Here is a 22,747-nt window from a genome sequence, read left to right as displayed (position 1 = left end):
TTTATTTATTTATTTATTTATTTTGAGCCTTGGTGGTGCAGTGGTTAGAATGCAGTACTACAGGCTAACTCTGCCCACAACCAGGAGTTTGATCCTGACCTTCTCAAGGTTGACCCCGCCTTTCATCCTCCCGAGATTGATAAAATGAGGACCCAGACTTTTGGGGGCAATATGCTAACTCTGTAAGTCACCTAGAGACTGCTGTAAAGCATTATGGAGAAGAATAGTATTTTTGAATTTGTTTCATAGAATAATAATAATAATAATAATAATAATAATAATAATAATAATAATAATAATAATAATAATAATAATAATAATAATAATAATAATAATAATATGGAAGGGATCTTGGAGGGTCATCTAGTCCAACCCCCTGCTCAGGCAGGAAACCCTATACCATTTCAGACAAATGGCTGCCCAGTCTCTTCTTAAAAACTTCCAGTGTTGGAGCATTCACCACTTCTGGAGGCAGCTTGTTCCACTGGTTAATTGTTCTAACTGTCAGGAAGTTTCTCCTTAGTTCTAGGTTGCTTCTCTCCTTGACTAATTTCCATCCATTGCTTCTTGTCCTGCTTTGGAGAATAGCTTGACTCCCTCTTCTTTGTGGTAGCCCCTGAGATATTGGAACACTGCTATCATGTCACCCCTTACCCTTCCCTTTGTTAAACTACTGTACACATACCCAATTCCAGCAACTGTTCCCTATATTATTTTAGTCTCCAGTCCCCCAATCATCTTTGTTGCTCTTCTCTGTACCCTTTCTAGAGTCTCAACATCTTTTTTACATCGTGGTGACCAAAACTGGATGCAGTATTCCAGGTGTGGCCTTACCAAAGCATTGTAAAGTGGTATTAGTACTTCATGTGATCTTGATTCTATCCCTCTGCTAATGCAGCCTAGCACTGTGCTCACTTTTTTTGGCAGCTACAGCACACTGCTGGCTCATGTTGAAGTGATTGTCCACTAGGACTCCAAGATCCCTCTCACAGTTACTACTATTGAGCAAGGTACCACCTATACTATACCTGTGCATTTGATTTTTCCTACCTAAATGTAGAACCTTACTTTTTTCACCATTGAATTTCATTTTGTTAGATATCGCCCAGTGTTCGAGTCTGTCCAGATCCTCCTGTATTTTAAGCCTATCTTCTGGAGTATTGGCTATTCTTGCCAGCTTGGTGTTGTCTGCAAATTTGATGAGTTCCCCATCTATCCCCTCCTCCAAATAAGGTTAAATATATGAAATCAAAAAATGGTGGGCAGATTGGCAAATATATCTTGTGACATCATGCAGCAAACCTCTCCCTTATATACACGTGAGATTTCCTTAATTCATTATCCTTGTGGTCTAGTTATGAACCACTCAGAAATTAGCTTAATGATATTCCCTAATTTAGTGCTATTATGGAATTTGGCACAGTGTACAAACAATACTTGTTACATCCAATACAAATGAAAAAAAAACCCTGAATATTGTGATACTATCTTCTTTGAATTACTGTAAGTCAGGATAAAAAATCATCCTAGTTGAACCTATTTTCATATCAAGACCGAAACCTGTTATAGTGTAAGCATAAAATTGCAATATAGTATAGAGACAGAGGCACAAAAGCAGTAATTATATTATGGAAAGACTGCTTGCAAAAAAAGGCATGTACACAGTAGGAATTGTGCATTTAGAAATGCTGCAGTAGGCTGAATACCTACTGAAATATTTAGGAATTGTTTTGCTGAATTTATAACTGGATATGGAAATGGGCTGAGTCAAATTAACAAAAAACAGAACAAACAAAAAGCCAAAGAAATAAAATAAAATAAAAATAGAGATTGGTCCATCTCTAGTCTCAGCATAAACACTCTACAAACCAACATCATCTTGTTTACAGGAGCTCGCCCAGGCCCCATATGGTCTTCCCACTGCCTTTAAAACCTAATGCAGGGTTTTAGTATCAGAAATCGAAGCTAATTGCATCAAGATAACAGCAATGCCAGTTGTTATATAATGGAAAATAAATAAGGCAGATTGCTGCTTGGATCAGAGGGTATAAGGTTGTTTTGATCCTGAAACTTTTCTATCATTAGTGTAATTCTTAAGATAAATGCTCTACTTCCAATTCAATTAGACAAAGTTTTTGGACAAAAGCCAGTTGAACCTGATTTATTTTCAATAGGAGCAAGTAACTCAGAATCATCCCAATATCTGGTCTCTACCCAGTTATTTCTTTTTAAGCATTGAGGCAACTGACGGAACATCATAGAATAATACACAGACGCTAAAGTATGGAACATTTAAATCTATTTATATGTATGGGCCACAGGCAAATTATTTTCAGCCAAAACAATACCACTTTCATATTTTTAGTGAGAGAAATATAGTACTGAAATTACAATATTGATCCACCTTCTCGGGCCATCATATAAAGTGATGACATGTAAAGCAGTGCTTAGTGTACTTTATAATGGAGATAGGAATGCCAAACACATTATTGTATTCCTACCTTGGAACATACAGGTTTGAAATAATGATGCAAAAAATTGATTTTTTGTTGTTTGAATATTTCTATTTTCTTTTCTCAAGCTGAGAATGCTCGGTGCTGGATGCCATCCATTGAGATGTATAATTGCTTAAGGTATGAGGTAGGCACGTCATGGTCATGATTGCATGCAGCCAAGATTGACTTACTAAATTTTAGTCTTTCAAAATTCTGCATGAAATGAATAAACAGGGAAACCTCTGTGTGTGTGTGTGTGTCTGTGGGGGAATTGCCCCCTCATTCCAGGGGAATGAGGAATTCTCAAGGGCAACACCCACTCCCTTTCCCTAAGCTATTTTCCTTGAAATTGAATGGAAGCTAAAAAGTGCAAAGTGCTGGAAATCTGGTTATATAATGTAAAAAAGGATATTTATATGCACTTTCTACCTTCCTGAGGACTAATTCCATGTATGAATACCACCCACACCTGTGAATAGTAATCCATCCCTGACAAATGAAGGTGAATATACGTGTCCCAAGAAAATGTTGCAGGATCCAATCTGGGTCAGTCATCGAGATGAGCGGTTTTGTCTTCTGAGCTTTTGGGTTGGTGCTGGAGCCGATCTTCAGGGAACTTCTCTCTTGCAGAGTGTGTGCTGTTCTGTGGTGTGGTATTTATAGTGCCTGTTGTAAGTGGTTTTTTAGACGTTGATTGGGGTGTGTTGATGCCTGGCTTTTAAGCCATTAACTGTTGTTTGCTTGTGCTGCTCAGCCCTCACCTTCTAAGTACTTAATAGGCTGGTGGTAAATCAGCACTCCTGTTGACTGATGAGGGGCCTGTTTCCTAGGCTTTGATCACTTCCTTAGCTGTTTTTGTGCCTGCTCATCCAACAACCTTAGTAGCTTCAAAATTGTGTATCCTTGTTCATTCCAGTGTGAGGTGACCAATGAGTTCAGGCTCCTCGTCCGACCGCTGGCTTGTGTTCTTGCAATCTGGTGATTAGCTTCCTCCCTATCTGTCCTACATAGTCACAGGGACAATCAATTCAGGGGATTCAGAAGATTACATTGGAAGTATCTCCCACTTCCAAGTGATCTTTATATTGCATAATTTGTCCTCAAGCTGTAGCCTCTGGGCGGTGTGCAATGCCCATTTGCAGATCTGCATTCTACAGCTGCTGAAATGTTTTTGATGTATGACAGGGTGTGCCATGTGGTTGGTCTTGTAACTTGTTTCTTCCTTTCTGTCCCCACCATGTTGTACAGACATCTTGTGATAAATGATTGTGACTACTCATCCTGCTTGAATTGTTCATACAGGTACCTGCTCTCCAGCTGTTTGGCTTGCTGGGTACTACAGTGAACTTTCACCTTGCCATATAGTGTTCTGATGCAATTCTTTTTGTGTGACAGTGGTTGCTGTTGAAATTCAGAATTTATGAGGTGCTGATGGCCTTGCAACAAACTGCAATCCATCCCTGCTTTAAAGTCATGCTATCTTGTTTATATTGCTTTGCAGTAGAGCAGGGGTGTCAAACTCAATTTCATTGAGGGCCGCATCAGCACTGCGGTTGCCCTCAAGGGGCCGGGTGGGCGTGGCCTGGGTGGGTGCAGCCTACTGGGTGGGCGTGGCTAGAGTGTGTATGGCCTACTGGGTGGGCGTGGCCAGCTCTACAACATTGGCATCAAGGGTGCCTATGAGGGCCTGGGCAGGAGTGGGACAGATCTGAGGTTCTCTGGCAGAAGGAGGGTCTCTGGGCCAGGGCCAAGGCAGTGGGGGCCGTTCCCTCACTGTTTCCAGGATGGCTTCGCGGGCCACATGAAACCACTTCGCGGGCCGAATCCGGCCCCCGGGCCTTGTGTTTGACATGTCTGCAGTAGAGCATATGTTTTAAGTAATTAAATGTTTAATACAAAATTGGCAATATGATACCTGTGGAAAATTTATGGACATGTATGCTTCTCATTTGGAATCCACCAGACTCTCTATCCCACATTGATCTTTTAATATTCTTTTTACTGTGAAGAAAGGAAGTTGGTCCAAATAAAAGTTTCAGCCTTTCTTTTGGTCCAATCCTCCCTGAAAACTGCGGAAGTAAAATGGATGATGTGAAATAGCATTACCATTTTTTTTCCAGGAACCATTTTGTGAGAACCCAATATGCTGACTAAATTTCAATCCTGTTTAGCCATCCTGAACATTTGCTATTCTGACTATACATTCCCATGTTAAAGGAGCAACTTCAACAATGTTTTTCAAGGTTAACCATTTTTCAGATGTGTGAACCAGCTCCCATTTAATTTGGTGAGTTGAAGATCACCCATCTTAAAATGGCTAAAGTTGAGAAACATAGAGCTAGAAGATTATGGAAAAGGCCTTTATGTGGGACTTTGGAGCCTTGCTGTTAGATTAGTTGTTTAATCTAACAGTTTAATGCTGTTTCCTTTGTCTTAAGGAAGAAACAATTCTTCTAAGAATAATGCAACTACTGTTGTTTCATTTATCTGCTATTTTCAATTTTTTGTTTTACCTCCCCTCAAACATTGATAAATAGCCACTGTTCCTGCTGTGTTGGGATTTGTTTTGCTCTTTTACTCTTATTTGGCCTGTTGGGATCATTTATTGCTTTTCATATATTCCATAATTTATGCCATCATTCTGTTTAAGTAGATGGAATAGTTGGCCTGTATAAAAAAATCCTTGTAGTTGGCTTTTTGCTTCTTGTTAAAATTAATGGCAGTTCTGAAAAAGGAGCATTGGAATTCAATCCCTGTTCAGAGGAGCATTATGAATACATTTGGCAAGCATAGCATTTTCATAAAATGTATTCTTACCTGGTTATACTTATGTAGATTATAATAGGTTAATGGTGGCTTAATTTAGCTTCTTGGTTCAATTCAGACAACATATCTAATTCTCACATAGTCCTTTGGTGCATAGGTTTTATATGGAACGAAAGATCAGTAACAGATCACAAGCTTTGTAGATTCAGTCCTTTAATCTTACATATGTACTGCAATTCAGAATAACCGATTGTGCATCCAGCAAAGCAGATAGCAGCCCATACAAGTACCATCCAATTGTTAAATTGCTACTTACAATTATTTACTGTTAGTGCTTGGTGGTTGGCTTCACATTAAATACTTAACTTGGTTACGGAATTAATCCCTGTTTGTAGTTTATTTATTCAGTTTTGATGCCACCCAATTCCAATTGAAAATCCACAACCCCAGCCTATTCTTGTGAATTGAAGGATTTTGATCAAGCCAATCATCAGCTAATTGAGTTTGTACCACATGCTAAGCAATAAGAACAAATTTAAAAGTAACAAAGCCATTGTGTGTATGCTGCTGCTTTGTCATTAACAGCTGAACATGTTGTGAAAACCCAGCCAGGGAGACTAATGGGTAGGGCAGAGAAGGCAGCAATAGGCAGAGGATCACAGGGGGAACAGGGGAAAGAAATAACTAAATTTCTTAAAGAACCAAAAGAAACTAGAGCAATGCTTTGTCATTTTATCGTATTTTATTAAATAAAAGTATATCTTACTGATAACATGTAGAAGAATTAGATTTATCATACTGAATCCTCAATTAGAGATCCCAAAGATGCTTATTTTCATGAGGCAACTGGACTTTCTTGTTTTTCTTTGAAGACGTTTTGCTTTTCATCCAAGAAGCTTCTTCAGCTATGACTGGATGGTGGGGAATGAAAAGATTTATACTCCTGCCTAACTGAGAATCTGCATAGTCAATTAGAGATCAAATGAATATTCTCCCAGATCCATGCAAAACATTTGAGAATCTCTGTCTCGCTATGTGTTTAAATCTTTGGTGAAGCAATACTGCTTTTTAAAGTCAATATGGCATGCTCTGATTATTAACTTCTTTGATATTTCTTATTTTGAAGGGTTAATATGGCATGCTATTGCTGGAACCAATTACTGTATAATTTATAAAACCCTCTCATTCCCATGCAGCCCGTTGTATGAATTGAAGGCAGGCCGGTCCACCATTCCAACTTCTTTGTTGAAAAAAGGCAGATAAAAAGGTATTGAGGAATTGGAACAAAGCCCCGGAATGGGGAACCTCCGAAAACTGTACTGTAATGATGATCTTTTTTTTTAAACTCACACTGCCCAGAGCAATAATTAAAAAGCTATAAGGCCATTGCAGTCAACAAATCATAACTGCACAGAAATTAATTAGAAAAATTTAAACTGTTTTATATAATCACGTTACAACAGAGTTTTGTTGCTATGAATAAGATTTATGATAATCCTGCCTTTTCTTATTTAGCTTGCTTGCTTTGTAATGATTTTTAGCAAAAGGTATACTGTATTACAAAACGTACCGTAAGCATAATGAAATCACTGAAAGGAAAAGAATAAAGGAAAAGAATAAAAAAGAAAAGCATACAAAGGCTGCAAACAAATAAGTACTTTATCTTTTACAGACTAAAATTGGGCAACAAATAATTTGATTTTTTTGAATGAAAGCACCAAATTCAATTTAACTCTAAAGCCTTCTTTCCATGTAAATTCTTCAAAACTGTCCAATTTACCTTTATAAATTTTAACTATTTTATGAATTTACTTATGATGTGCAAGAGAGAAAAAGATATATTTATTCCACAGCTCCTCTAGCAATAGGGTCTAGATAAATAAACATTATGAAATGTTATTATACTGAAGTATAATATATATAAGAATTATCCTGCTTGGCTTTGGATAGGAAGTCCATATTTTGTTATTGTTGAATTGGCATCAAAATTAAATATAACTTCATCTTTGAGGATTTATTACTTCTTGGCTATGATACTCATTTTCAAAAGAAGAAAATAAAGCTGGAATAAATGATACATTATAAAATAGTAGGAAGGCAGGACAGTTTTAAGTTTCTGCTTGTATCAGCAAGAATAAAAAAAAATAGCTAGGCACCTTGTGTTAAACTATAAGATTTTTGGCTTATAGTATCAATTTCAACGTTCTGTGTAAACCATAATACAATATCAAGACATTTGAGGTTCATTCAGAACAATTTTGATGGGAATTCTGCTTTTTTAAAAAATCTTTAATCTTTAAGTATTCCCTATTATTTATTTTGGTAATGACAAATCATTTTCAAGTCACTGATTAGCATCCACATTTGATGGTGTATATTTCCAAGGCTGTTGGATATTATATTTTACTTTCCAGTAATGGAAGCTGAAGGTTTTCATTTGCATGGATTGTGCCTGGATGTACTGTAGATATAGTCTAGGATAGCATTCACAACCTAAAGTACCTAGATGTCAATTGGTTTTGGGACTGATGACTGAGTCTAACACAGATTGGGGGACACCTATTGAGGAGATTGCTGTTTGGCTATGATCTGGGTTTCAAGTGATTCTTGTGGTCTGTCATTACTTACAAAAAAATTGGGACAAATAGAAAGCATAAACAGAGTTTAAAAAACTTCCTAGCTTTAGTCAAGTAAATGGCACAGATACAAGTTGATGGTCCAATCACATTTTATTTCATATGTGATTATTGGGCCACCTATTTCCAACCAATAGTTTTGCATAATAGATCTTTATTTAAAAAAATGACCCTGTGCTAGCTATGCACTGCAAAAATACTATTCTTAGTGCCATTCCTATTTTACATGATGATCATAATAGAATAAATATAAAATATAATATAAAATAATTTAAGCTGCACCAGACAAAAATAAATTCTGTGCAGTCAGCAAGTATTTAAGTATTGGTGAATCATTAATTATTGACAGGCAGTAGTTTCAAAATAAAGAAATAGTAAAAATGTTCTATTGCAATTTTTTGAAGTAACCATTATTGTTATCCTTTGCAAATTTCAGAAATGCAAAGATAGCAAAAAGCCAACATCTGCAAATGTTATATCCATCCTGCTTAAAGCAGTTATTTCAGCTTTCAGTAAGAGTTAAATTGACTTACTAAGGAAAACCTGAAAAAGGGCTCATGTACTTATGGAAAATATGTAGTAAGCTGAATGTAAATCCTTTCTAGATGGCTACTTCCTATATTGCCAAGTCTAGGGATCCACTTCAGAGTGTCAGGCTTCAGGCTGTTGAAAGCAGAATAATACATCTCTATGGGAGTCTGTGACAAGTACTTAAAGAAACCTGATATATGGGCAGGCAGGGTTTGCATCTATTAAGGGGAGCATCCATTGTGTTTTGAAGCTAGATAGCACTGGAAAGGTAGCAGGATGGATATTTACTGTACATGAAGAGTTGAAACTTCTACTTTTTTATATTTCATCAGCAGTTTTACAGTACTTCTCATCAGCAATTAATACGGCTAAGAATGGGGGAGTCAACACAAACAGAATTTCATTATAGGAGGGATTTTTGTTCAAAATGGCAAACAAAAATGAAAATGCATTGAAACACACTTGAACTTTAGAGCATTTTTTAAAAGAAGAATCTCAACAAATTAATATAGAAATGAGACAAAGCAAATTTAGAAGAAGAAAAGAGAATGGACAAAAGAGAATTCCGACTATTTAAGTAGCCAGATGCATAAGGGCGGGGAATAAATAAATAGTAAGTAAATAAATGCATACACACCACAATTCCTGTTTTTCTTTTGTATTCTGTGTTACTCATTACTAAACAAGTTTTGGAAAACAATAATAGAAATATTATATAAAAGTATAATAGTAGTAAAAATTATTATTAATAAAAGAAAGACAAGATTGAAATTCCAAAACTCTCTGTTAACAAACTTTTATTATAATCAAAATAATAGAAAATTTACCACGAGTTTCAATCCCAGATCTTTGCTTTCAACGCTTCTTAAATTTGTACAGGTGTTTGAATTTTGAGATAGACAACTAATTTTTTTTTCCCCAAGGTGATCAAGTAGCAATACTGCTAGAAAATATACTGAAGTAGGGGGTTTTCTGCATCTGAGGACTAGTAGTATTTGGAAATATTAACTCTTCAACAAAGTTGGAAATATTATGGATTCTAACAGAAGTTTATAATAACCTGCAGCAATTAATTTGTAGAAAGAAGAATTATCATCATGGCCATCAGAAATTTGAAAGCTGGTCTCCATCTGATATCATTGATTTAATCTTTTACTTTATTAAATATATATGTTGCCCATCTCACTATCAAGTGACTCTGAGCGGCATATCTTAATACATATGTTGCAAGTTTAGTGTGATTTATTTGAAACCAAACCTTTTCTTTTCTAAAACATGCCAGACTGATTTTTATGATAGGGTGGATAGAAAAGAAAAATACTCTGGGCCTTTTTCCTTTTTGGTGACTTATATCTGGAAGGGATTTTGGCTCTGGGAAAAAGATTAGCCTCCCTCTTTATCTTCAGCATTAAAACTCTTTTAGCTGGCATGGCTAGATTCACGATCCAATTGCTTCTTCCCAGCCAGCAGCTAGTTGGCACATAATGTCCAATGTCTCTTTCCATTAGAGGAACTCTCCGTGATGCCAATTGAGAAAAACAGGGGCTGCGTATTAGAAAATTCTCCAAGTGATCTGACAATAGCTGCACTCTGGAATCTTTGCTGAGTTTGTTCCTTGCTTTGCTATTATATCTGCCTAAGAGGGCAAGGCAGTGGAAGAAACAAGAAAATTTAAATAAAATGAAAATAAAATATGTTTCTTGTTTTGTTCCCGTATTGTAAGTATATGAGAGAGAGAGAGAGACAGAGAGAGAGAGAGAGGGGGAGGGGGAGAGAGAGATCACCTACTTTTCCATTTAACATTTAGTAATCATCTAGTAGCAAACAAAATGGGGAGTGGGAAGTGTTAGAAAAGATAGCTGCAATTATGAAAACGAAACCCCACTTCTTTTTTCCCCAGGCATTGCATTATGACACATGTAAAAAAGGTGTGGTCTTCCTTTGTTGAGTTGCTATCTTGACCCTTCTCATCCTCTTCACTGAAGATGCCCTAGAAACACATCAATGCTTAGTATTTCTATGATGTGTGGGGCCACTGGGTATATATAAATAAAGGGATGTATTGGTGAAGTAAAGGTAAATGTCCCTTGTCAGAAATTAATTTGAGGATTGCAAATTACATTCCTCCCCATAAAACCTCATTGGCTGATTTACATATCATGGCAAGCTATAATTTCCTTAACCATCATTTTGTGTAAACTACAATTGTCCATCTCTGCATAACAAGTGAAGCCATAACCATGATTTGGAAATAATTGTGTTTACAAGCTAGAATGTGACTTGTGTTGGTTGAATCAAGCCACTGATATATAGAAAATATGGTGGTGGATGCTATATCCAATATGATATTGGTTTTGCACCAAATACTAAAACAGGTTTGCATAGGTTGTGATTCAGTGTGTTATCTTATTATGTGTGAACTGTTATGAGGTTTATCTATGATACAGTTCAGTTTGTGGATACAGGTAGTATGGGAATATAGCAATAGTGGTTTTAAAAAATCTGTTTAACACACTGTGAGTATCCTTATAAGTATCGTCTCAGAAGTGAGCCAGGATAAAGTCTGCCAGATTTGGCTTGGTTGTAATCACAAGCTTTTTGTCCCTGGATGAGTTTTGTTTGACCTGAAGAGTTTGTTTATCTTTTAATATTGATAATTATATAGATAGACAGGATGTCTGGCTTGGGTGACAAGCCAGTTGGTCAATTCTTGTTGCAACCAATGAATCAATACTCAATAATTAAAAAAAGCAGACCCTGTACTTTCAGGAAAAATGCTAGGAAGGAAAAAAAAGAGAAAGATGAATAGATAGATAGAATCTTGCAGGCTATTTAATCAAGGAAAGCAATGGAGAAAAGCTTTCACTGACAGGAAATGTCATGCGATCTTTTCATTGAACGTAAATTTGATTATGTATGGAAGACATCGGGAGAAAAACAAAAGCAACAGTTTCATAAACTTAATTTGAAGGAGCTAGGAACTTTTACTACAGTCTGCTGTAAGGAAACCCTTCTTAATGGAGGAGTATTTGTAAAACTCATGGTCCAATGGAGATTTAAGAACTGTTGGCTGTCTTGTTACCTTGGCAACCAGCAGTAATTGACACTGATTGCTAGACGTTGTCAGGAAGCAGCAGAATGTACCATTTTCAAGAATGTTTCTCTGGAAAACATAAATTAGTCACCTTCCCAAAACAGATTTGCAACCCTATAGAAAATACAAAAGACATCCTTGAACAGCACCTGCGTACTTAAAGGTCACTCATTTGTGTCTTTTCCACAGATGATTTATAAACAATGTTCTTTATTCCAGATGCTGAAAATAGCTTACAATTTCACATAGGGGACACATAGTGAAATGGCCCTCAGGGGAAAAAAAATAATAATGTGATCTCAGCCCTTTTGAAATGACATAGGCTTGGCTGAGTGGATCTTAGCATTTATACAATGCTTTAGCCTGTCCAAAGTAATTGAGATAATTTGGTGCACTAATTCCAACAGCAATCTTGTAATGCAGTGAAGACAATCTGAGAACTGGAGATTCCAGGGTGTTCTTCTAAAATCATTCTGCCAAACAGTGATTTTGAATGAAAAAAATAGAAATATTATTGCACTAAAGAGATTAATTCATGTCATTCATTTTGAATAATTAAATCTACCTTCAATTTGTTCTGGTCCTACCCAGTTACCCTTCTCTGTTCATTTCTTGGTTCATGACCCATAGCATTTACATTCCCTTAAAAAACATTACATATGGTATTTATTTGTTTGTTTGATTTTTATCCCACCTTTATTATTTTTATAAACATCTCAATGTGGCATACATACCTAATATTCCTTCCTCCTATTTTCCCCACAACAATAATACTGTGAGGTGAGTTGGGCTGAGACGGAGTGACTGGCCCAAAGTCACTTAGTTAACTTTCATGCTTAAGGGAGGACTAGAACTCATGGTCTCCTGGTTTTTAGCCTGATGCCTTAACCTCTAAATCAAACTGGTTTGCTATGTTTCCTCAGAGGAAGAGTTCAAGCTTAAGGGAGAAAGCTGTTATTTGAAAGAGCAGCCCTGAAAATGGAACAGGAAATATATTTATTTAATTTACTTCTTAAGTGAATTTATCATGAAGTTGAAGTTTTTATCATCAACTAGCTATCTGGGGACTGAAAAACTTCTTATAATTAAAACATTCAGTGCCTCTTTTCTTCCATCTAGTGGTCATCAGGATTCTTGGCAAATCATGTATGTTATACTATTATTGATGTATGAACTTCCACTTTTCCAGATTTTGAATTATCATTCTCCAGTGAAATATTCACCTTGTGGAGGAAAATGATATGTTACAATTCATATCTTGCTAAAACTAAATGTATAAAATGAATTAATATTGCATTAAAATAAGAGAGACCTGAAAAAATGTATGCAAAAATATATATGAATTTTCAAAGTTAAAAAAAAATATCTTGGCCACTATGTTGGAAAAATAAAGATCAAAAACATTCTTGATAATTCAGTCCTGATGTGTCACTGAAATATTTCCTTCAGATTGAATATATACGTAGCTAGAAAGCTAATTCATCAATAAAAATAGTCCTTTTGAGACTCTACTTTTAAAGAGACAGAGAGATGAAAGGCATTTAGTTTCTTGGTGAAAAAGATAATATGAACTTTAATTTTCATGCTCCAGTCATTTTTGTAGATCAGTTGGTCTGGAGACATAGTGACTGAAGAGCACCAAACTAGACAAAGTTGTAATTGGACACACTATTTAATTACTCTGTTATGACTTGTAAGCTTCATAATTTTAGCTAATAATATACTCCTGCTAATGTGATAATGGGTGGCTGTAGATGTGGCATACAGAACTAAAAAATGGGTTAGGAGATAAACAATTAGATATTTTGTGCTTGGTCATCCCCTTCTCCCCAGCCAATTAGTGGATGCTGTATTGCCAAATCAACTCTGATGTTGCTAAATTCATATGTGTACTTCACTAAATCTAAAATACAAAGATTAGCATCAATACCATAAACATTATCATTAGTAGAGAAATTAAGCACATTTTGTAAATGGCCAATTGGTTGGGATCACTACATGATTGCATCAACAATATTCATTATATTGCTCTAAACATTAAGGTGAGACAGAGTTTTGCTGAATGACATAAAACTGTCAGAACTGCTGAACTTTGATGTCCCATTAAGTGATCAATGAAGGTTACAGATTTTTGGTTAAATGATGCTTAATTGTATGAGGTCAATATTTCTTAGTTCATCAGGAGAATAATTAATCAATCAATACAGGATGCCCGAAGTTATATGTCCCCGTGTATGTGCATGTATAAGTGTAATTATTGCTTTTCTTCAATCAACTAGGCTATGATTAAAACTGGAGCTTTATTAACCCACTCTGTGCAGAATTTATTTGTGGGTATAACACTGTAGCAGAAGGAGAAAAAAAGGAAGAGGAAGGGAGAGAAAAATAGCCCTGCAAAATGCACTTATTGTAACCTTGAACTGCAAGGAATGCTTCTAACAAGCAGAGTGCATTACTATTAGTTTCTCCCATCCAGACCATCATCACACTCAGCTTTGGAAATAATTACATGCAATTTTTCTATTTAGCTGTTGGGCTGCATGACACAATGTTCTACCTACGGAATGACTCTGTGGACCTCTTCCATTTTTGTCTCTTACTGTAATTTGGAAGACAGACATAACAAGCCCAGAGTGTGAATAATAATATATTTTTTTATTGAGTTCCCCAGAAGAAATACTGACAGTAACTTAAAAGTTCTCTTTCATTGCCTTTTGCTTTCAGGTTGCAGTCAATCAATGCCCTTGTGAGTTTTCCAAATATTAAAAAATGCAAGTGTATCTTTATACCCTCACGTATAAGAATATTTCCAGTTGTGTTTACCATTGTGTCTTTTTCCTTTTCTATAATGTATCTATTTAACTGCATGAATATTATAGCAGTATTTCCTTGGGTTACATCTAATGTTGTACATGTATTCAAAGAATGGCATTCTTTGAGTTCTTCTCTTCCACCATAATGCATATCCCAAAATAACTTCATAGGAAGACTTGGGGCATGAACTAAAAATAATTATTAGGGAGAGAAATGATATGGGACACCATTTACTCAAGAGGAAGCATACTTGCTCTATGTAGATTCAGCCCTTTAGCCTTAATTATGATCTATAAATATCATTTATAGAACAACCTTTCTCATACATGCAGTCTAGGTTTTTAAGAAGAGACTGGACAGCCACTTGTCTCAAATGATATAGGGTCTCCTGCTTGAGCAGGGAATGGACTAGAAGACTTCCAAGGTACCTTCCTACTCTACTCTGCTCTGCTCTACCTACTCTATTCTATTCTATTCTATTCTATTCTATTCTATTCTATTCTATTCTATTCTATTCTATTCTATTCTATTCTATTCTATTCTATTCTATTCTATTCTATTCTATTCTATTCTACATATATATGTTTCTGTATGTGTGAGGAGTATATATAAAGAGTTTATCAATTATATATATACTATCATTCCTTCTGTGTCCAATCACACTTGGCCAATAAATCTATTCTGTACTGTTCCGTTCCGTTCTGTTCCGTTCCGTTCCATTCCATTCCATTCAATTCTTTCCTTGGTTTTTTTTTTTAAAAAAAACAACTTTTAGACAGATCTGAAGGCTATTAAAACAGGGTTTGCATACATGAGAAAAGCAGCATTTATTATTTATATAAATGAACTTCATGTAACTTAGATGTACAGAATCTTGCAGAATTGGATGGAGGTGAAGGTGCAGTTGCTTTTCACAAGGAAACGAGTCTTCTGCCATTTTCTAAAAAATCTACTTATCCCATTCCTTGATGAACTTTTAGTGATGGTAAACTGTATGAAAATCAAATGCAAAATTTTATGTATATTACTTGATAAATACTGTATTTGCTTAGTTTAAAAATGTCATTGTATTTTATATCTGTTTCAATAGATTTGATGGGGATTTGAGGGTTTGCTTTTAATATGTTGCCTTACCTAAGCAGTTTCATATGTGTAAATATTCTTGACCATATCACAGAGAGCAGATTTTGTCTTTAGAGCCAACACCTAATTGTTTACAGAATACAGAATAAATGTCAGTCATTCAGGTCATAATTATCCCAAAGGTGCTTTTTCACAAGGCAACTGGACTTTCTTGTTTTTCTTTAAAGCTTCTCATCCAAGAAGCTTCTTCAACTCTGATTGGATGGTGGGGAAATTTCTTGGATGAGAAGTGAAATGTGAAAAAGCAGCTTTGGGAGAATACAGAATAATGAAGTTGGAGGAGACCTTGGAGGTCTTCTAGTCCAACTCCCTGCTCAGGCAGGAGACTATACCATTCCAGACAAATGCCTGCCCAATGTCTTCTGGAGCACTCACAATTTCTGGAGGCAAGTTGTTCCACTGATTAATTATTCTCATTGTCAGGAAATTTCTCCTTAGTTCTAGGTTGGGTGTCTCCTTGATAAGTTTCCATCCTTGAAGGGTTTGGACAAAAGGTTAACCCACTCATCTCTGTGACAGCCTCTCAAAAATTGGAAGAATGTTATCATTTCACCTCTAGTCCTTCTCTTTGATAGACTACACATACCCAGTTCCTGCAACCGATCATCATACGTTTTAGTGGTAAATTAGATGCAGAAATTCTTGATACTTTTGTACAACTGTTCTTTTGTGTCTACTGATAACATCTGATAGTTCTCTCTAAACTTTATAAGGAGAGAAGTACAGGGGGGGAGGGAGGGTTCAGCCACATCCTAGAAATGATCCCAAAACTTTACTGATAAAGTGAACTTCCCTGCCCCTTATTTCCCACAGTTAAGAATGGAAGGGATGGTGGAAATCTAGAATGACACTGAAATAATCTTTGTAACTAAATGTTTTTTATAGGATTTCCACCAGGGATTTCATAGATTTTTGGAAAAGACACACAGGGACATCCATGAGTTACAGAAAACAGGATTAGAGTGATATTTCAGGAAGAGACTTCTTTTACCCCTGGCAGAATTAAAGCTTCAGGACTTCACTTCAAAAGAAAGATGTCAATAGTACATCTTCCTTTTATGGCAGTGCCAAGCTGTGACAGTAATGTCACTACCTTACAACACAGGAGGCTTGCTCAGTGTGAGACACAATTTCTTGAAATGTCAGTGACCTGAGCTATTTCATCCTTCCATCAGGGACATCAAGGAAGCTGGTTTTTTTCACTTTTTATTTTTATAAACCTTAGAATATTTAAGATAGTTCAAAGCAATACATGTAAACTTTTATCTTTGCATGGAAATAATCTACCATGATATGCGAGAAAGTTCTTTATATAAAATAGACTTTTTCCTGCAATGAGTGAATCTAAACCACTTTCATTCATTAAAAAAAAAATCAGTATTTTTGGAGTCAGGTTTGACTTTTGGTGACTTCCTGGCCGTGTAGTTTTCTTGAGGACAAAATGGATGTGGGTTGCCATTTCTTCTAGGATTTTTTCCCCAATATCTCATCCCCAAATAAATATGTCAAAGATTGTCTAAAAATCTTATGAAATGTGCATTTACCAATTTGTATATAAAGATGCAAATTTATAATGTAATTCATTTTAATAAAACCCAATACCAATACATCCAATATAAATAATAATATGTCGTTGCTTGTCATAAATTTTATAGTGAGTTCCAATTTGCTTCATTTTTTTCCTTCCTCTATAGCAATACTCAGTTTTTCTCCTTATACTTAGAATGCTTTCAGATTTCTTGAATAATTTACTTATTTCCTACACTTAGATTATTGTTGCAAAATGGCAAAGGGAGTTTATTCTCTTCACTTTCACATCTCTTCCATGTAACCTCCCTTGTGACCAGTGATTTTTAATCTGAAAAGCTCCACAAAAGGAGTTCTTCTTAATGCAATATTAGAAGCCTGGGAAGCTAGAAAGATGTCAGGCTACCAGAGAAATTCCTGAACAACAGACCACTTGCAGCTATTTCTCAGCTATTACAGCTATTTTTCAGCTTGTACCAATTTATTATTTCCTTTATTTTCAATGAATCTAAGAACTGCATCATGAAAATTTCACCAGATTTTTTTTGCTGGATTCTTCTTTTTTCTCTTTTTTATTTTGCTAAACAAATGGAGACAATCTAGAGTTGACTTGATTAGATATATTTTAATAAGTTTTCAAAAGTGGTAGACTACATGCCTCTGGAAACAAGCAAAGATAGCAACCCATTTTTCCTGTTCCCAGAAATGTTTGGTATGCAGAAATATACTGCGTTTGCCCACTGAGGCTTCATGTAGCATGCATGACTAATAAAATTTGGCTGGGACTTTGAAAAGCTTTGAAAGCCATCCAAGACTAGTAGACATCACTGCAGAAGAAATGAAACTGTGTCTTTCCTCCTAAAAGTCAGTTCATTTGATCAGTTTGGCTTCTTGATCTGGTATTGGCTGTCCAAAACACTGAAGTGGGGCTGGAGATATAATTCTATAATGCAGAAATTTATTTTTCACCAGATATCACTGCATTTTAATTCCAGAAATTTAGACATGTTTTAATGCTGGACCAGCCTTTCCCAAGACATTTTACTAAATAGGAAATTTGGCCCCAGAGAAAAAGTTCTCAAATTCTACTTCCTTTTCTTCACTTAAAATACAACAACAAATTAAGTAACCTTCCATTTCCCATCTTTGTGAGATGCCATAAATTATCCTGTTAATGTCAGGGTTGCGTTTGACCACAGAAGATGGCAAGGACAATTGCAAGGGAGACTCCCTTGATAAAGAACTCCCCTCAATAGCTCTACTCTTTTGACCTTGGCCAAGGGCATTCATTGCAAACATTGCAATAAATCCATTGTTGTAGCCATTTTCCCCATTCCCCTTTTCTGCATTACTCTGTATCTGCTCTCTAGCCAGTTGCCCTGTTGGGTAGTAATACTTTCTAAAAGCAGCCAGGTTAGCTGATTGAGGGTTTCTAAAGCAGACACCTTGTAATGACGGAAAGTTGCCACCTAGATTTAGGGCCAGTAAGGTCTCTTTCTGAGATTAGTGGAACACAAAGCCAGTGTCACATTTTCCTTTGCCTTCACACTGCCTGCCAGTGATGGGCTGAGACGATAGCTGCATAAATGGTAGCTGCTGGTTATATTGAGCAATAATTCCATATTGCCTCCAGTCTGCTGATGCAGGGAAAGTACAGATTTGTGACAAGGCATACATTTGCCAATATGTTTTATTTCCAATAAGGAGATGCTGTTAAAATGAAGGTTATACAGCACCTCAAGATTATGGGTTCTGATAGAGAAGATGCTAAATAGATAAGTGTTGTTCTCCTTTTGCTGTCAAGGGGGCTGCCTTAAGTGCCAAGACTTTGATCATAGTGACAGTTTGAAACCCCTTAAGGAAACTAGAATTGAGCACAAAATAGCTGACAGCTGTGGTTCACCTTCTCTCTCTCTGCCTTCCCTATTATGTTAACCTCTTGAGTATCCATGGAGTAAGGCAGGATTTATATTGACTATAATATGATAAAACTGCACCGGTCACGAGTTTCTTTGAAAGGCAATGCATGTTCTTTTTTCCAACCTGGAAAGGACAGTGAAAGAACTAAAGCTGCACAGCTTGACAATCAGAAAAGTTCTTTGTGAAGTGTGAATGTGTCTTTAAAACTAGAAAGCAGCAAAACAGGAAGAATGAATTTTGAATTCTGGGGACTGGATTTCTGTATAAGAGCAACCAGGTTCTAGATTAAAAACAAATGTACTGTGAAACTTACATAATTTGATGAAATCAGCAACAGAAGTTTCCAAATTGTTCTGATCTGTTCACTGCCTTTAATTCTCTATGAGGTTTATGGAGGGGAGGGGGGCAAATAAAAAAAGAAAAAGATTTCTGTAATTCACATCCAGATTGGGTGATCAGATCCTTTCAATAAAAATACAGGGAAAGATGTGACTTTGGATCACAGTGTCCTTGCAGAAAGCCCCCTTCACTGGCAGGTTTCTTTTCATCTGAACTGATAAGCAGGTGAATGGATGAGCAGATAATCATATAAGGTTGGGTCATGTGATCATTCTTTGCAAGGAAATATAGAAGGTGGGCAGGTATCCAAGGGATATGTTCTGTTCCAGCCTACGACCAGCCCTGTTTGAATGTCAGGGACAACCCCTTTTTATAGTCAACAGGCTGGAAAAAACCCAACCAAATTTATTGACAAAGAAATCAAAAGTTCAAACAAGAGTTAAACCAAAAGTTCAGACAAGAGTTAAACAGGAATTAACAGACTAGGACTCTAGCAGAAGTTCTTCAAAGGGTTGCCTTCAGCAACCAGCACCTCCCACACCTTCCCCTTTTATCAGCAGTCCCAAGGTGTGGCTTCTCATTGTCTTCTCTCGAGTTGTCTCATTGCCTTCCTCTGTTCTGCTCTGCTAGATTGCCTCCTGCTCCTAGCGTCCCTGAACAGAGCCAGCTGTGGATCGTCTTCTTCCAATACCTTGTGCTCACACGACTGAGTCTGATGAGGAACAAGATGGGAGGGGCCAGGCTGAGAGTCCTGCAGTTCATCAGAACCTCCCTCTGACACCAAAGGCTCTCCAAACCCCTCCTCCTCCTCCTCTTCAGAATCATCAGACCCAGCTGCCGGAACCACAGGCTGACGCTGAATCACAACAGGATATTCCTAAATTAAGAAGTGAGAAAGAGGGAGAGGGAGAGGAAGGACACACACACACACACACACACACACACACACACACACAGACAAAGAGTGAAGAGACACGCAGAGAGTGGTTTGCGGCAGGTTCCCGGTAAGATGGAGGACAGCAGGCTTCAACTCAAACAGCTGTTTATTTGCCTCACAGGAACGAACAAGCAAGTGACATTTCCCCCCTTATATAGAGACGCCAACGGGCCTTTAGCCAATCCCCGTCCCATTTCGGGTCCTTCCAATCTGCGCGGACCATGTGCACGGCTGTCAAACTCAGCTGTCAACTATAGCCATGTGTGGAGCTGTCAACGGAAACCGTGTGTGCGGCTGTCAGCTGTCAAAGGGAGCTGTCACGCATTTCTTATATTAACAGTGTTAACATTCACATACACTACATCCCTTCCCCCCCAACAAGTAACAGTAACAGTTAACTATTTACATTGTTTGTGTTCAGACGTTCATTTGGCCTGACCCTTGGGGTTTCAGCCAAACGTAGTCTCGCAGGTATGCTGGTGGTTTTCTTGTTCTGCTGGAGCGTCGTAGGGGTTGGTCCGGAGTCCTTCCCCTGGGAAGAGAGATAGTCTCTGCGGGCTTGGGGTTGTCTCGATGGCTGGGAGCGGTTGCAGGGCTTGCTGGAGTGATCGGACTTTCCTCGGAATCTGGGTGGTTCCTGTTCCCCTCGAGAGGTGGCGGCTCTACTGTGTTGGTGGTGATGTGAACAGGTTCCGCTGCAATGGGGTATGTCTCTGGTCCGGAGGGGGGGTTGCTTAGCCCTCTTTTCCTTAGCTGGTCGAGGTGGCATCTCATCTGTCGGCCCCCTTCCCCCTCAACTAGATAAGAAACAGGTCCTGTGTGTAGAAAAATGGCCCCTGGCAGCCATTTGTCCCCTAGCCTGAAATTTCTGGCCCAAACAAGGTCCCCGGAGTTAAATTGACGTGGTGGGGCTGGCAGCTTGGGTGCAGTAGGTACCCTATCGGGGTGTAGTCTGTCCAGCCTGGTGGTTAATCGACGGCCCCATTGTAACTCCGCAGGGCTTTTGCCAGTCTCTGTGCAAGGGGTTGATTGTTGTGCTAGCAGGAACTGTGCCAGCCGCTGGTGCCAGTTGCCGGAGATGATACGGCGCAAAGAGTCTTTGGTAGCTCTCACCATAATTTCTGCCAGGCCATTGGTAGACGGCCGGAAAGGAGCCGAGATGACGTGCTTAATTAAGTTGTCCTTGATGAAAATCTGGAAGTTAGCAGAAGTGAATTGCGGTCCGTTGTCCGATACAATAACATCTGGGAGACCGTGCGTGGCGAAGAGCCCCCTAAGCACTTGTATCATGTTGGCTGTGGTCAGACTCCTGACTGGGATGACCTCTAGCCACCTTGAATAGCTGTCCACTACAATGAGGAACAGCTGCTCTTGGAAGGGTCCAGCAAAATCTACATGTATTCTTGCCCAGGTTCTCTGCGAAGGCTCCCACTTGTGTAGTGGTGCATGAGGGGGTCCTGGTCTGGACTGCTGACATGGGAAGCAGCCAGCAACGTAATTCTCTATGTCTTTGTCTATGCCTGGCCACCATAAATAGCTTCTGGCTAATGCTTTCATTTTTACTATGCCAGGATGACCCTCATGCAGTGTTAAGAGAGTCCTGGTCCTGTGTTTTTTGGGGATTACTACCCTACTCCCCCATAACACACATCCCTGGTGTGTTGATAATTCATTTTTCCTATTGTAATAGGCTTGGAACTCTGATCCTGGGCAATGGTTGTGCCATCCTGAAGTTACCCATGCTAATACCCTGCTCAGAAGTTTGTCTGAGGCTGTAGATGAAGCTATGTCTTTAACCTGAAGAGGGCAATCTGGAAGTTTGTTGATGGCCAGGATTTGTCCCCCCAGAGCAGGGTCTGGGTCACAATCTGTAAGGGGGAGCCTGCTTAGTCTGTCGGCATGACACATTTCTCTTCCCGGTTTGTGTATTAAATTAAAGGTATAAGCTGATATAAATGTGGACCACCGCAGAACTCTTGGGGACAGAATTTGGGGGGTTTGTTTGTTAACCGTAAAGAGTCCTAATAGGGGTTTGTGGTCAGTGAAGATCGTAAACTCTCGACCGTACAAATAATCATAAACTTTTTTAACCCCAGCGACAATAGCTAATGCTTCTTTGTCGATCTGGGCATAATTTCTTTCAGCTTTAGTTAAGGTTCTGGAATAGAATGCTATTGGTTTCTGGGTCCCTCCGTCCTCCAAGTGGCTAAGTACGGCGCCGACCCCATACGGGGAGGCATCGCAAGCTAGGCAGACAGGTTTGCGCTCATTGTAGTGGGTTATAGTTGAATTACTGGACAGTAATTCCTTCAGTTCCTTGAAGCAAGCTTCATGGAGGGAGGTCCATTGCCACGGGGTGTTTTTATCTAAAAGCCTGTGTAAGGGCTCTGCTTTAGCTGCTTTGTGAGGGAGGAATGTATGATAAAAATTTAAGAGCCCCAAAAAGGCTTGTAGCTCCGCCTTTTTTTTTGGTGCCGGTGCTTTTTTAATTGCCCTAACCTTGGATTCTGTGGGGTGAATTCCCTGAGCGTCTATTCTGAATCCC

This window comes from Vipera berus, assembly GCF_964194415.1.
Source record: "Vipera berus genome assembly, chromosome: 2".
Classification (NCBI taxonomy): domain Eukaryota; kingdom Metazoa; phylum Chordata; class Lepidosauria; order Squamata; family Viperidae; genus Vipera; species Vipera berus.
Note: the sequence above shows the minus strand (reverse complement) of the source record.